General features: G+C 35.5%; 1 non-coding gene across 1 annotated transcript; it reads right to left on the minus strand.

Annotated features, from left to right (window-relative positions):
• Positions 1-6,016: 6,016 nt before the first annotated feature.
• Trnaw-cca lies at positions 6,017-6,088 on the minus strand. The gene has a single exon. It is a non-coding gene; the product is annotated as a tRNA-Trp (tRNA).
• Positions 6,089-16,311: the final 10,223 nt, after the last annotated feature.

Below are 16,311 nucleotides of genomic sequence, written 5' to 3' on the forward strand. Positions count from 1 at the left end.
GCGATGAATAGATGAATAGATGAATATGAATAGACCATACCTCGGACCATACCTGGTTTATACTTTCATTGCCGCGATCAGCATAGCACGAAGCTGCAACATCAATAAAATATAAGTTGCTCTTAATTATTAAATCTTTTTCATGAAATTATTGATTTAATCGTTAATTAATTAAACATACTTAAAGTTGACACTTACTCTAAGCCAATGCCATCAAAACTTTCCACGTTATCAATGCTCAAACTCAAAATTTTGACAAATAGCACGAACTAAGATAAATTACCTTACATACAGCGAGAACATTATAGGACTATATTGTTGACAACCAACTTGTCTGTTGTTTACAAATACACCGTACCAACAGATGTCTATCTAGACTTTACTAGGTCAATTTCACAATTCATTTGTGAATTCAATAATAAAACAACAATGAACAAAATATGAATCGAGCGTACCTTCTTGATACACCAGATTTCTCAGCGTAGAATATTTTTCCTAATTTCCTACAGAGCCGAACATCTAAATATTCCATCAGTTAGGACATCTCTTATTTCTCTAATTTTGTTATACTTTTGTGATGTAAAGGGAATTCTATTGAGCCGAGAAAGCTTTAATTTTTCTTTCTTGTTGCTTTTTTAAAGATCTCAAAGTACCAATGATGTTACGAATGTTCTGAAGAAAGCCGACTGTTTGCTGACGATCTGAAACTCTTCCACGTTGTTAACGCGGTTTCTGATGCCATTGACCTTCAGTCGGACGTCGATGCATTTGCGGAATGGTGTGTCGAGAATCCTATGACTATTAACATTGTCAAGTGCAAGGTTGTGTCCTTCTTTAGGAAAAAAGAGACGGTTCTTTTCGATTACTCTATCGGCAACGTTGCCTTATCCAGAGTATCTTAGATTTTAGACCTTGATGTTTTGCTGGACTCCTAGCTCACTTTTAAACCTCATATCAGCAAAAAGGTTGCTAAGGCTTTTTCTATGCTGGGTTTTTTGAAAAGGATGTGTGCTGATTTCATGGACGTGAGATGTCTTACCAGTCTCTACAGTGCTCACGTCAGGTCTCATCTGGAGTACGCGTCTGTAGTCTGGTCTTCCAGTGAAGAACTTGACAGCGTCATTGAATCTGTCCAGAAGAGGTTTGTTCTTTATGCTCTCAAGGGGGATCGCGCGCTTGTCTACCAGAAGGAAACATACCCGCGTTTTCTTTTTGTATGATGTTCTTGTGGAGAAGGTTAAATCGCCCAACCTGGCTGCTGCTTTTGACTCTTATATGTATGTACCTGAGCACTCTTACGGGCTTCGTCGCGTTGGAGTTTTCCGACTGCCGTACCACAGAACTTCTTACGGTTATAACGAACCTATCGCTGCTACTTGCAGAGAATCTGAAAAGTTTACTGACATTTATAGAACTAGTAATTCTCGTGAGATTTTTCGTTCCAGGGTTAAATCATCCTCACGTTGATGTCATGTCACTTTCCTGGCCTACGTTCACGCAGCATTTTACAGTAATTGATTTTTCGAATAGCATAAGGTGGATGCTATTTTGACGGGTCGACTGGGTAGCTGCCACTTCCGGTTTTGCTCAAATCACGGTCCGCTAATGCCGTGTTTCGCTGCATTTCGAACGCTGATGTTTTTGTCAGTCTGATCGCTTGATTTTGTAAATTATTTGTGATCTTTTGATAAATAAATGTTTTCAAATCAAAGTGAAACCTTAAAAAAAAGTTACATAATCTTTTAGCAGTAGATCACCACTGATTACGCGCTTGTCCAATGAATATTACTTTAGGCAATTCGAATATCTCCGAACTTAGTCCGAGTCCAAAATTTAGAACCCGCCTCCTGTATGATAATGAACCCGCCTCTTTTCAATTGAAGTTCATACCTTCAACGGTAAAGGCGTGTCTAACCAAAGTTGAATGGGCATTTCTTTAAAATAGGCAGTACTCGACTCTTAATTCTGGACAGTCCAACTTTTTTCTACGACTCTTAATTCTGGACAGTCCAACTTTTTCCTGTAGATTCTTTAGGCTAGTAACGCTAGTAACACAGTTCGCGAAAAATATCTGAAATATCGACACTATGCAAAATGTTTGGAAAGATGCGGCGCAAAGTTTTAAATGTTAGACTAAAATTTTTTGCTTTATGTGATTTATTGATTAGTAATCAGTTGAAGGTTAATATTTAACACCCGATCACGGAAACCGGAATTTTCAGCTGCAAAATCAAAATTCCACGCCGTATTTTTTCATTATTCAGAGGTAATTCGTGTTTCTGTACCGAGTGAAATGAGTCGAACGTTGCAATACCTTCAAGGCTCACACATACAACGTGAATTTATAATAGTTATTTATGACATCGAGTGCGAAGTACTTGATTAGGCTCACGATGTGTATTATGACACACGGCCTGCAGCCTCTAGAGCCTAATGTACTATCACAAATTAACAGACACGAAATAATCGGTCACATAGCTACCAGATTTTTGAAAATTGATTCATGACGTAGCGTCGATGCTTTTCGCATCGCATCGCAAATACTTAGCGTAAATCTATCAAAAAGCACTGCTATTCGAATATTAAATCACGAAAACAGGACTGGTAAAGTGTGCTTACCGCTCGCTAAAATTTAATATGTAGTACGTCAGCTTATTTAGGCCCGTGTGATTACTCCACTCGCCTTCGACTCGTTACACAAAAGTGTCACACTTGCCAGCCAAAACATTAGTTCCCAAATAGTGATGTAACATTCTTCAGCTTCTTGTTTTTCTTCGTTCCATACGTTCTAGGTTCTACCAGAATTAAGAGTCGTAGAAAAAAGTCGGACTGTCCAGAATTAAGAGTCGAAGGAAAAAGTTGGACTGTCCAGAATAAAGAATCGTAGAAAAAAGTTGGACTGTCTAGAATTGATTCGTACGAAATAAGTTGGACTGTCCAGAATTAAGAGTCGTAGAAAAAAGTTGGACTGTCCAGAATTGATTCGTACGAAATAAATTGGACTGTCCAGAATTAAGAGTCGTAGAAAAAAGTTGGACTGTCCAGAATTAAGAGTCGTAGAAAAAAGTTGGACAGTCCAGAATTGATTCGTACGAAATAAATTGGACTGTCCAGAATTAAGAGTCGTAGAAAAAAGTTGGACTGTCCAGAATTGATTCGTACGAAATAAATTGGACTGTCCAGAATTAAGAGTCGTAGAAAAAAGTTGGACTGTCCAGAATTAAGAGTCGAAGGAAAAAGTTGGACAGTCCAGAATTAAGAGTCGTAGAAAAAAGTTGAACAGTCCAGAATTAAGAGTCGTAGAAAAAGTTGGACTGTCCAGAATTGATTTGTACGAAATAAATTGGACTGTCCAGAATTAAGAGTCGTAGAGTTGGACTGTTCAGAATTAAGAGTCGAAGGAAAAAATTGGACAGTCCAGAATTAAGAGTCGTAGCAATAAATTGGACTGCCCAGAATTAAGAGTCGAAGGAAAAAGTTGGACAGTCCAGAATTAAGAGTCGTAGAAATAAATTGGACTGTCCGGAATTAAGAGTCGTAGAAAAAAGTTGGACAGTCCAGAATTAAGAGTCGTAGAAAAAGTTGGACAGTCCAGAATTGATTCGTACGAAATAAATTGGACTGTCCAGAATTAAGAGTCGTAGAAAAAAGTTGGACTGTCCAGAATTAAGAGTCGTAGAAAAGGTTGGACTGTCCAGAATTAAGAGTCGAGCACTGCTTATTTTAAAAACACGCCCATTTAACTTTGGTTAGACACGCCTTTACCGTTGAAGGTATGAACTTCAATTGAAAAGAGGCGGGTTCATTATCATACAGGAGGCGGGTTCTAAATTTTGGACTTGGACTATCTTCGGACATGTCAATTCGAACCCAGCACTTTTAGCGGCTTGAAATAAGCCACCGTGGAATAACTTCCACCCATCGTAGCGGTATAGGATCATCAAGTGCCATATTATTCAAATATGTTTTATATTCAATCAACGCACAGATGATATTATTCCAAGGGCACTCTCGCGTACAGACAGTAAAAAGGGACTCTTAATGTCAAAATTAAAGGGACTCATAACGTCGAAAGAAGCAAAGATGACGTTTTCGTGTTGGTGGTGTGTGTGATATAATTTTTCAGTGAATTTCGGGTCATAATTCCTCTAGGTAGTCTACCTATATGTATTATTCAATAAATAATAGGAAGAATTACCCCAAGCGTAAAGTTTCAACTGCATTTCGAGAATCCTCAAGTTTTGACATCGAAGAGTTGGGACTTTTAATATCAAAGTCTGCTGTAAATTCAGTCCGATCTCCATCGCATTGAGCATTTCCCTTCACCTTGAGAAAGATGTTTTCAATAAGTTGTCAAGTTTGAGATTCGTAAACTATATATTGTGTCGCACCTTTGAGTTAGCCAAAAACAGAAAATTATTCTTCGTGTGCAGATGGGAAAATTATTAAATCAGGACGCAAATCTACCAATGACTCTGAAAAGGAATTATCACTTCTTCCTAGTTACATTTTGTAAAAGTATGTATCACTCACTCCTTTATCATTACATTTTGTAGAAGTATCACTCGTTTTTCGATAAAGAAGATAAAATATCCAAAGTTTTATAAAGAGACTTTTCGCACCGCGTGCAACGTGGAACATTTTATTTATTTATTCAAATGGCTTGACGGAATACAAAATCTACAAACAAACGTGGAACATTGTCCTATCGTAAAAGGCTTCAATATGAAGAATTTTGGACTGATTAGGACAGATAGGACCTTCATTTAAATTCACACAACGATGACTTCATTTATCTGACTTCGCGTGCGAATAGTACTAAATAGCCTTAATATATATTATAGGGCTGTATACGGTCAGCCGGCATCCTACGATTATATATCATCACGTAAAAAGAAATGTAAAACATATGATCAAGCTGGGATGTCGACATTGAAAATCTCAGCTTGTGGTCCAATTTATTACGGCACCATTACAAGTAAAATTTCAAATTAAGATTTCCAAGATCGTAATAAGCATCATATGCATTGACTCTACAAGTGTGCCATTAGTGTAAGTCGTTCTAAATCGTTTTGATGATAACCACTTTGGATGTATATAAAACAGAGGAATTGACTTTGACCATAAGGATGTAGTCGTTCAATGGACTCGCTTAACTGCATGTTTCCTGTTAATAATGGGGAAGTTGTTTTACTCCAATTTAGAAAGCAGCTCACGCGCATGTGTTATTGGAAGTGAGGACTAAAATATCCCCTAAATTGAGTGTTCCCCAAGTTATAACGAAAGTGTTCTCCAGCAGGTAGGAATATGTGATGCAGAGCTTGGTATAGTTATGCCATCTGTGATTATTTGTGCGATGTACAATTTGAAATGCAGTACTAAATTTGAGTGGTTTTTCTTAGCAATGAAATGTAACATATAGGGGTGTCTTGAGTTCACAAAAAACGTATTAAAGTAAATAAACGGCAACGTTATAGCACTCTACAAATGTTTTTTTCTATTCAATTCATTTATTCAAAAACGTGAGGTATAGTTAACTTTACTGCACGGATCCAAAACTTTACCTCAAGGCAAATTTCACACAATATGAACCATTTCCATCATTTGCCCCAAGTGTAAGTGCTATTTTTGTACCTCATGATGAGTTCTATTTAATTTATCGAAGGAGAAGGTTTATCACCGCACTTCAAGCAAAATTGCTTCGAGTGACACTATTTTGTATGAAAAATGTTTCATGTTTTTTGTGGGGCAGAAATTTGTTTGCTACACTGTCCCGTTTCAGTACTCTATTTAAAGTATCACTCATGCTTGAAGTGCGTTGGGTTTATGCATTTCTAAGTGACTTCTTATTAATATTATTACAACATCAACGGATCGAAAGATTTAAAGTTATTCGTCCTCTGAAGTAAAATTCCATATTACCTTCTGAACAGTCTGAACAATCCAGTTAGTCTCTTAAAAAAACGAGGAAATTTGCTGCTACCATCTCGGTGGTCGTAATAATAATAAAAATTATTGACCCCGACGTGAATTGAACACGCAACCTTCTGATCTGGAGTCAGACGCGCTACCATTGCGCCACGGAGTCACATACATATGCAATCCCATTAAGAAAGAAATACCACAAAAATAGTCGTTTTGTCACACACGTAATTGACGTTGCGATAAAACCATCTTAAAATAGAATTTCTAGCCGTTATCTGAATGATTACGAATAAGTACGGTAGACATCAGGAATAAAATGAATCAGCAACTCAGTATTTATACAATGATTATTCATTGTGATTATATGGGATCGGTTGATATTAATATACCTTTTGAGTGTATAGAACACCTCTGGTCAACATTAATAATCAGTCAAAAACACTCAAAAGAGTAAAAGTGACGCAAGTCCCTGTGCATACTTCCAAAACAACTGATATCGCTGGAGGTGACGCATTCTCCGCTTGTACGCAAAAACTGTAACAGCAAAAATTTGACCAAAGAAATTCTAGAAACAAAATTTTACCAAAAAAAATTTTGCGTCACAAAGTGGCAGATGATTCGGACGTATTAGGACGTATTCTTGCCTATTTTGAAAAAAATCTTAAAAGTACTTTCCTCAACATCTGCCACTTGTGACGCAAAATTTTAGGTCGATACCGATCCAGGAAAAAAAAGTTTATTAAAATCGGGTGAATGGACCGTGAGTTAGGGCCCTAGAAGTGAAAGGCTACTCGGCCCTAAGTGTATTTTGCATATAACTCGAGTAAATTTCATTCTTTTTTCGTAATTTTTGTTTCATTTGAAAGGTAATCGAATATAATGTGGCGAAAAACGTTTTAAATTTTGGGTCCTTGGACTAAGGCCGCTCCACGGCCCTAAGTGTGTTTTGAATATAACTCGAGTAAATTTGATCCGATTTTCCTAATTTATTTTTCATTTGAAAGGTAATCGAACCCCGAATAGAATGTTGTTGAAAAAATAAATAAATTTGGGTCCTTGGACTAAGGCCGCTACTCAACCCTAAGTGTATTTTACATATAACTCGAGTAAATTTCATCCGATTTTCCTAATTTTTTTTTTCATTTCAAAGGTAGTTGAACACTGAATAGAATGTGGTTGAAAAAATCAAAATTTGGGTCGTTGGACTAAGCCCGCTACTCGGCCCTAAGTGTATTTTGCATATAACTCGAGTAAATTTCATCCGATTTTCCTAATTTTTGTTTCATTTGGAAGGTAATCGAAGGCCGAATAGAATACTGTTGAAAAAAAAAAAAAATTTGGGTCGTTGGACTAAGGCCGTAACTAGGCCTTAGGCCTCTCAATAAATTAAAATTTTAGGTCAACTTGAAATTTGTGTTACATTTGAAAGTAACGTCGTACGGGGCTTCGTAATTGCGCTATGCGCAATTTCTAAGATGTACACATTTCATAATAATTTGACTTCAACTACGTTTACGGGTGCAATAGGTCTACGGTCAAAGTAGGGTGACAGACGCACTAGGGTCACGTACGCAATATATATACGGGTTCGTACGGGGCTCAGTCGCAGCAAACGCTCCGACTGTTCTGATGGCTCATTAATTATTAAAGGTTGTAGTTCGAGCTAGTCGAACACGCACGGAGGCCATCCACTTGGGCCTATTGTACTTACAATACTTTACTAATAGCAGTCGGGCACATTGTTTTTTCATTGTAAATTTTTTTGATGCCGCCACCCTAATCCTTTTTAGAATCTTTTAGTGCAACCAGAAATAATTGAGTAAGAACGATCATACAAAGAAATACCTCTCAATAAAATAGGGGATTTTTCGATTTGTCTGTATAAATTAGATATTCGGTTAAAAGAATTTTTCCATAAAAGGAATGACAAACGTTCAAAAACTAGATTTTCCTTTGATTCGTACTGAGCTCCCAGTGCACCTCACATTTATTCGTTTTCTCATTTTAATTTCTTTCAAGAACTTTCTGTTCCAATTTGAATTTTATTGATAAACATCAATAAATTTGTCAGTAACAACCGAGGTAATAACTATATTGGTTTTTCGAAATCGATGCATTCGTTATGTATACGTCCCTCGCTAGGGAAATAAATTCAATTCAATTTCAATCTATAATTTCTCGAAAACTTTCAGTTTATTCTGTTTTCGTCGACGAAAAATATACAAATGTTTTGCACAAACATCATAACTACATTGATGCTCTTCTCTGTATTCATTTTCTCATGGGTTTGTTGTATACGCTCCTACACTTTTTATATGATTCAATCGGCCTGGGACACTCAGATTGTATAGAGATTCTGTAATTTCTGGTGTTAATTTTCTCTGCGTAAATAGTATCTTGGGCGGAAACAGTTTATTTGGCGAAAGTCGGACGTCATCCTAGTTTAGGTGAAAGTTTAGTGATACCAGATCGCGTGATAGTTTTCTTTTAAGATCAGTGAACGTGTACTATTTACAGTCGTTTCACTCACCGATAAAATGAAAAAGTGAGTGAAAACAACGAAAATAGTTACCTAAAGTAGTTGTAATTTTCAATGGAAAAGTTGATAAAAAGTGAGTCGAATGAAACACACGTCCGCTCACCATGACGCCTTTTACGTTTATTTTAGTTGAGAAATAGTTATTTCGTAACGCATGGCTTTCAGAAATGTGGAATGAGACATTACCAGCACGAGCCGGAGGCGAGTTCTAGAATTTAATTCGCTAAAAAATCCCTTTAGCATAACTTAGGAACAAAGTTTTTTCGGCGACATGTTCACACTAGTTAGGAAAATGAATATTTCAACCGCAGTTATTTACTGTTCAACGATTTTAATATTGTTTCTTACATCTGCCTCAATTCTTTTTCTTATATTCAATCTGCTAATACAACGGCTTGAAATCCGCTGTAAATGGTCGAATGGTTTTTATCGCACACTCAATTCATCAAAAACGATTTTATTTTTAAAATAATTTTCGAAGATGTGAATAATTTTTACCGACATTTTTTTATATTTTCAAAGTAAACACCCACTGCGTTCACCCTCATCACATATTTGAATTTTAAATATTTTTCTCTTTTAATTACCACGGCATAACTTTTTAATTTGAAAATCATTAAACTCGAAAAAAATGTGTATAATTGCAACTAAAATCATCGTCATTCGTCACAATTCAAATAAAAAAATGTCGTTTTGGCTTTGCCTAAAGTTGAATAAGCTGGATTGGGATTTTAAGGCTTAAAAACCATCAACATGTCAAATGTGAAGAATAGAATGTGCAAAATTGGCATTTCGATATGCATCATGCGTTTCAGTGGAAAATGTTGCAAATTGATTATATTTTCTATCCGGCATATTCCACGGTAATTGATTTTGTAGATCCTCTTAACAGTATTGCCAGAGTCGTAATGAGACAGGTATCCACGTCTTATGTATCTACGATACGACAATATGATTTCCAAGTATTTCGTAAATTAATCTTTACATCGAATCGACGAAATTTATCCGCGTCAAACAGTATTCCAGTTAAATTTTTGTAACATGGCTCACCGTAATGAACATTGTAACAACAGGATTGGGAACCTCGGTTGGCCTGTAGAGGCGCCAGGTAAAATATCCACGTAAAGCAATAGCAGTGAAGTTGGTCCACAAAAAAGTAGAGGGCTGCTAAATTTATGACACAATGTAATTATAGGAAAATCTATTACATTGGAGCTTTAGTTTCCAAACGGCATTTCCCTATAACCAACGACAACATTTAGGTCATTCATAATATTGTTACTTAGGTACCTTCAAAACGCTAATCACATGTTGGTATTTTGTCGCACATGAATGTTGTCAACTCATCTTCGATTCACATCTGGTACGATAAAATACCAAAATACGAAACTTGCCTTGCGTTAGTACAATAAAAGTACGTTTATACAACCGAGTGATAAATGCTTTTTTAGGCACTAGATGTGTAGATTGTCACTCGAGGCCGCAGACAGAATTTAGAAGCAATTACGACTTTTTTTTTATTATTTAGCAGTTGCAATTTACTTGAGTTATGCAATATTGGATGAAATCATAGGCAGTCAAAGCGGTTCACATCGCCACGTCGTTAGCTACTTTACCATGCATTTGCCGTTATGTACCCATATATCCTATTTATATTGACGGATCTGAACCTGTATGTCGCACTCAGGTCATACTTTTTAATTATACGAGTTCGCATCATTTTACAAAAAAAAAGTCAGCTATTTGTTCACATTTTAGGTCGTTATATTTTTGTAATTAACATCAAAAATATAGATTTTCACAACGCAGGCGAGAACATAGTCATTTTCTCCTCTTGGAAACTTCTAAACCTTTTGTTGTAAAAAAAACGTTGTGTTTACATCGGGACATTTTTTTCATCCCTCGTTGAACAAATAACTATTGTTACTTTTCACGAATCTACACAAAACCATTTTTTAATTAGAATTTTTACAATGCAGTTTTTATAAAAACTACAAACGAGAAAAGTTACAGTACGATCCCGAGGACGACGAGTTAGACTACTATATAAAGTTCCTTGGACAAAAGACAACAACCATTTTTTCTAGTTTCGTTATTCATACCGGGATGGATGCGAATGCAATGATGGTATTACCAACAAAATTATGTTATTCCCATTTTTTCGCGTTTGGGAGGTTAAGAGCAATGGACCCTCTGCAAATTTGTAGCCTACATTTATGCAAAAAAAAATTCGCTTTTTGATGATTTCTCCGAATAAAAAGCTTTTTTTGAAAAAGTAAAACCATTAAAGCACATAAAAGAAAAATTGGTTTGTGGGTGATAGCGTATCCCAGTTAGAGAAACCTTTGCAGATTGTGTCCATTTATAAACCAATTTTCCGGTAAAAGAAACACATTTTTGCGTGTTCTAATGATTTTACTTTTTCAAAGATTTTGGCTCAGAGAAATCAAAGAAAAACGAATATATTTCCGCCTAAATGTTGGCTACAAATTTGCAAATGGTCCATTGATCTTAATAGCATTTTGTATATTTGGTTTTGTCTGCTTAGATGAAAACCGTCTCCTAACGAAAATCGGGAAATTTCTCTACTGACAGGAAGTTGGAAACGAATGATCTTCAACCTGGGTTTCTGCTTCTCTTTTGAGGAGCCTCCACAAACTAATCTTGGTCTATTTAGAGACCTCACGATCAGTCTTTTATTGACAATAACAAGTACAGTCTGCAAATGCTCTAGGAGATAGGCGCTTAATTCTCACCTAAATGTAGGCTAGAATTCAGTGTGCACATCGTTGAAGCAATCACTGCAACCTCCCAAATAATCAAGCCTCAGTGAACTTTTAAGCGTTACCAATGCGATACAATCTCCAGAAAATTTTATGCAGAATTGTCAGACACAGGAATCGATGTTCGATTGCGTCACTCAACTCTTTTAAAATTGTTCTACAAGAGACTAAATTGGCGTTGAGCTCTAAGCGAAGCTTTTTGACAAAACGCATGTTGAAACTAAAACATTATGTGTCAATCTGTAGAAAATACTTCGATAACTGTACTTTTGATAAGCTTCAGACTTTGAAAGTTTTAAAATTATATCCTTTGCATTCCATGAACTGATAGACTTCATGTATGGATTGGTGTGTCATCAGAATTTCTAGTTGGATAAATGTTAAGTTCGAGTGAAAATATGCTTTTAATAAAAATTGTTTCCTATTGCCAAGCTTGACGCTGTTAACACATAAAACAAATCTTTATTGCTTTCTACAGGGCTTTCTATAAAAAAATAATAAAAAAATAAATCTCATACAACAGTGTACACACAACGATTCCATATCACGAAACATAACACACAAATATAGCTGATTACATTCACCTCAAAAAATAATAAATTCAACGACAGATTTTCCGTAGAAAATATCCCCATGTAATTCAACAATCCACCTATATGAGGCATAAAACCCACATTCCATCGAATTTGAAAAAAATAAATTCTAACTATCAGTGTGCAGGTCACGTTTAACCCTCTCTCCTCTGGGATATTTTCATACAATACAAAATAAATAGTAGAAAGAAATCAGAAATCGATCCTTAGTTCGGTTTTTTTTTCTTGCCTCCCATACATGCTCCATATCTCTAATTTTCCCTTTTTCAAAGGAATAGACATAAAACATGAATAATACAAATAGCCTGTAATTTTTTGGGCAAAGAGTTCATATGACTGTAAGGTATTAAGAAGAAATTCATTTTACGTAGCGTACATAGACTTGTGTGTCCTTCTTATATCTCACTCTATACACATCCACCTTGCAGGAATGGAAATGCCTATAAAAAGGACGAAACAAGTAAAAAAAAAAATGTCGAATGCTCTTACAATAAAACTACATTATGTAAAAGGCATATAATGCGATTATCCTGACGGAGAGAAATAAAAGGTTAGTGGGACACAATACGTTTTATTTCGGAACGTGTATTTCGTTCACACACCAGAATGAGTGGTATACACACTTCGATTATTGTAGGGTATGCCGAGTGTTTTTTGGGGGGTGAATTGAGACTTGACATTTTGATTGAGAAATTTATAACGTTTTAGTGCGAAAACGATAGATTCGAGTTTCCGTGTCGAGTCTCGGAAAGTCAATTCAAAAAGGTTATATAAATGGACAATTTTGATACGCCTTCCCACACTCATTAATTGTCTTATTTCGGGTGTTCTTTTCTGGGTTGAACGTAAACCAAACGGAATCAGAACATAATTACAGTAGTTTCGGTGTGTACAGGTCTATCCAAGCTTTGCCGAGCATTTGAATACGCACGATAATCTTTTGAAACGCTCACACCCGTGAAATGTTTTAACATTTTAATAATAATTAAACATAAGTTTGGCAGGTGCAGAATTTCGAGAAGGTAGAATAATCATTCTCAAGTCACAAGCCCGTGAAATGAAACATTGAGCTGATGGTGTAGCGCTTGTTATTAAAATAATAATCAAATTGTGTAGAGGTACTTCGTGAAATTTTAATTGGAACATTAACGGTATGAAACATTACGGCAGATGATAATACTATACTATGTTCGTAAAAGTGAGCAGATATAATAACTATAAGAACATCACAAACTAACTGTTATGTACCAGTGCCATGTCACAGTTCATGATATATATAATTCACTTTGATGATAAAATCACTTATCGATTCAATTAAATTTGAATTCGAGTTATTTCAAGCCACTTTAATAATTGATACAGAATCCGATTTTCCCAATGTGATATGCACCGCTTAGGACGTGTATGTGTATTATAGTTTCACATTACTTTTAATGTAATTTATTGATCACATCGAGCAAATTTTGCAACAAAGCAAATAACTGACCCTTAAGCCTTAAGCAGATACAATAGTTCCAACAAAACATTGAAATGTAAGCTTCCGGATCCGATTTATCTATAACTAAACCATTTTATTAGAAACAGTAAAATTTTCTGCCGTAAAGTCTACCGAAAGCTGAATTCAGTTCTTTTGTATACTTATACATAACCGAACATCCTTTGTATTGTGCTTAAAACAAAAAACTGACACGGTCACATATGACAACTCCATGCCTTCGGAATATAAATACTGCAGAACCAAATCTGAGTATAAAATGAAAAAAGACATATTCAATTGCGGTCACGTGGAAACAAAATACAAAAAGACATTAACGGCAGCATTGGTTTCTGAAATTGTAGAACCACAAAAGCTTTTAGGAGAGAAGTAAAATATTTTATAAAATGTGCATACTACATAGACAAAACCATCAGAAACATCTGGACCGACAAAATTTACGTGCTACCAGCTTGAACTTTTGGTCAGAAATATATGTTATTGATTTCCCTTTTACTGGCTCACAGCTAGCAGTTAAAATTAATTTTCAACATGTGGTTATTTTGGATGACTATGAAAATGGGTATGTAATGTGCAGATAGGTCATAAAAGCTTTTTCGAAAGCGATAAAATTTTGTGGTTTGGTCGTGATTTCGGTTTTTTTTCCAAATGTTGTGTTGCCCAAACTTTCTGTATGAGTAATACGCAATGAGTCACTAGTTAAAAATTATGTTAATTGTTTCCACCACCACAAATTTCCAGCAAAATTATTATTGTGTCGGACACAGGGAAATTACTTTATTTTTTGAATATACTCATTGCCATCACCATACTGGTGGTTATGATCTCAACTTCGTACTTTGACTCTCTCAGCAGTCTCTAGTAGTGACGCAAAGTATTTTTATTGTCGTTACGTATATGTGTGTGCCCTTGTACCACAGAAAATTGTCCTTGTTCAGTCACCAACAAAAGCGTTGATTATTTTGACCACATGCTAAGAAGTATCTCATTACTTGAGGATCGAGACTTGCCTCCGGTCTCTCCTAAACTAAAAGCATTTATCAATCGATGGCATAAATAACTGTATTACGACAACGTCGTTGTATTATGGTCTGACATTTACGAACATTTAAATGGCATAAAAACCATGAAATACGTAATAATACCACGTAAGTGCTGTGAACTAGGTGATCTTCGAAATTTGCTAAATTTTCTATGAAAAATAACAACTTTTTGTAAGGTTTAGTCGGTTTAGTTTAAAGTTCTAAAACGAATAATGAATCAGGTGCTATCATATCAAAACCAGATTTCACGTGACTGAAATGCTTATTGCTTCAATTTTCACCTGGAAGAAAGGCTATGTAATGTACGGAGGAGAGATCAGGTAAGCGAACGCCTAACTTTGTTCTCTTAAGCTTTTGGAAGTTAACCAGGCGGAAGTTCATTCTAGAACTGGCACGAATTTAGCTAAATAATCGAATATACAATAGGGCTAAAATTTGTTCATTTATTCGAATAAAATACTAGGTCACACCTTTTGGGCGGGTATGTCCCTTGACTTACACTTTTTTAGTCAGGGTAAGGGTTATGGAGGGTAAGGTGGAATTATTTTTGACCACTTTTTGAGCTCTCAATTTTCTTAAAAATTTTCAATTTTCAATCATAAATAAAATATGACTCGTGTAGATTACGGCCCTCGCTTCGCTCTGGCCGTAAACTTCCCACACGTATGAGCTGTCTATTATTCTGTTTGATTGCCTTTTTGTTACATCAGAGTAGATGCGAAGTTTGTTTTGTGAATGTGGGACGAGGACTTTTTCACAAAATAAAAAAGTGCGATAGATGTTCTTCTCTTACACTTTTGCGTAAAAAAAAGGAAGTCACATGGTCACATGGTGAGAAATTTATTGGTAGACCGAGAAAAAATAATCCCTCGATTTCCCATTCACAAAACCTTCAATCGTGAATAAAATGTCACGACTCGTGTGAATTACGGCCCTCGATTTTCTCTGGACGCAAACTTCACACTCGTAAAATTTTTACAATATTCTCTTTGATTCATTTAATTCCACATATTTAAAAAAAAGAATCATCCAAATTGGTTAAAAATTACACAAGTTATCGTGCCCTCAACGATTTTTTGTTAACCACATTTAACGTTTTTCATAGCATTTCATACATTTTCAATCACAGTGAACCTTTCAGTCAAGGGAATAACACGCCAGGCATTTTCATCTTGTACTTGTACTCTGCTACTTAAAGTATTTTTTGAACCGATCGAGACGAATGAGTAACTTCTAGCAAATAAATTTCTCAATTTCTCTACTCGCGTTACACTCAACACGTTACAGTGAACGACATCTCACTGTCATTTTTTTCAGAGAATGTCATTGTGAATTTGCAATGACACAATAAAATTCTCAGAAAAATTTGACAGTGAGACATTTGAGATTATACTTGGAAACATATCCAAAATGAATTCAAATATAAAATTTTTGACAGTAAACGTCAGTGAAATTTAGACATGAATTTGATTCAGCTGTTTTTTTGTATACAATCATCGCAATTAAACTTTTTTATGTGTTCGACGTCCTACAGTTTTACAGTCTTCATGTCAATGCGAACGAAATTGTGTTTTTTAGATGGGTTTAGATTTGAGAGACTACGTATTCAAACTCTTCGGTATATGGCTTGACGATGCTTCATAAATACATCGCAAAAACTTGAAATTTTTTATAAAGGGCGACATCTAGACTCCATATTGCCACAACCAATGCAGTGTGATATGTATGCAAATCTCATATACAATAAATTTTGCCGTTATTTTTTATTGACAGTCAGAAAACTAATCGAATAGAAATTATAAGACATGGCACATGCTAATGCCGAAATAATAATGTCGAAAAATAAATGGGGGAATCATGATGATGATGGCTTTCTCGATAGTTTTCACCAAGAAAAACATCTGAAAATATGCGACTGAAATTGTATTGAATT

This window comes from Bradysia coprophila (assembly GCF_014529535.1).
Source record: "Bradysia coprophila strain Holo2 chromosome X unlocalized genomic scaffold, BU_Bcop_v1 contig_173, whole genome shotgun sequence".
Lineage (NCBI taxonomy): Eukaryota > Metazoa > Arthropoda > Insecta > Diptera > Sciaridae > Bradysia > Bradysia coprophila.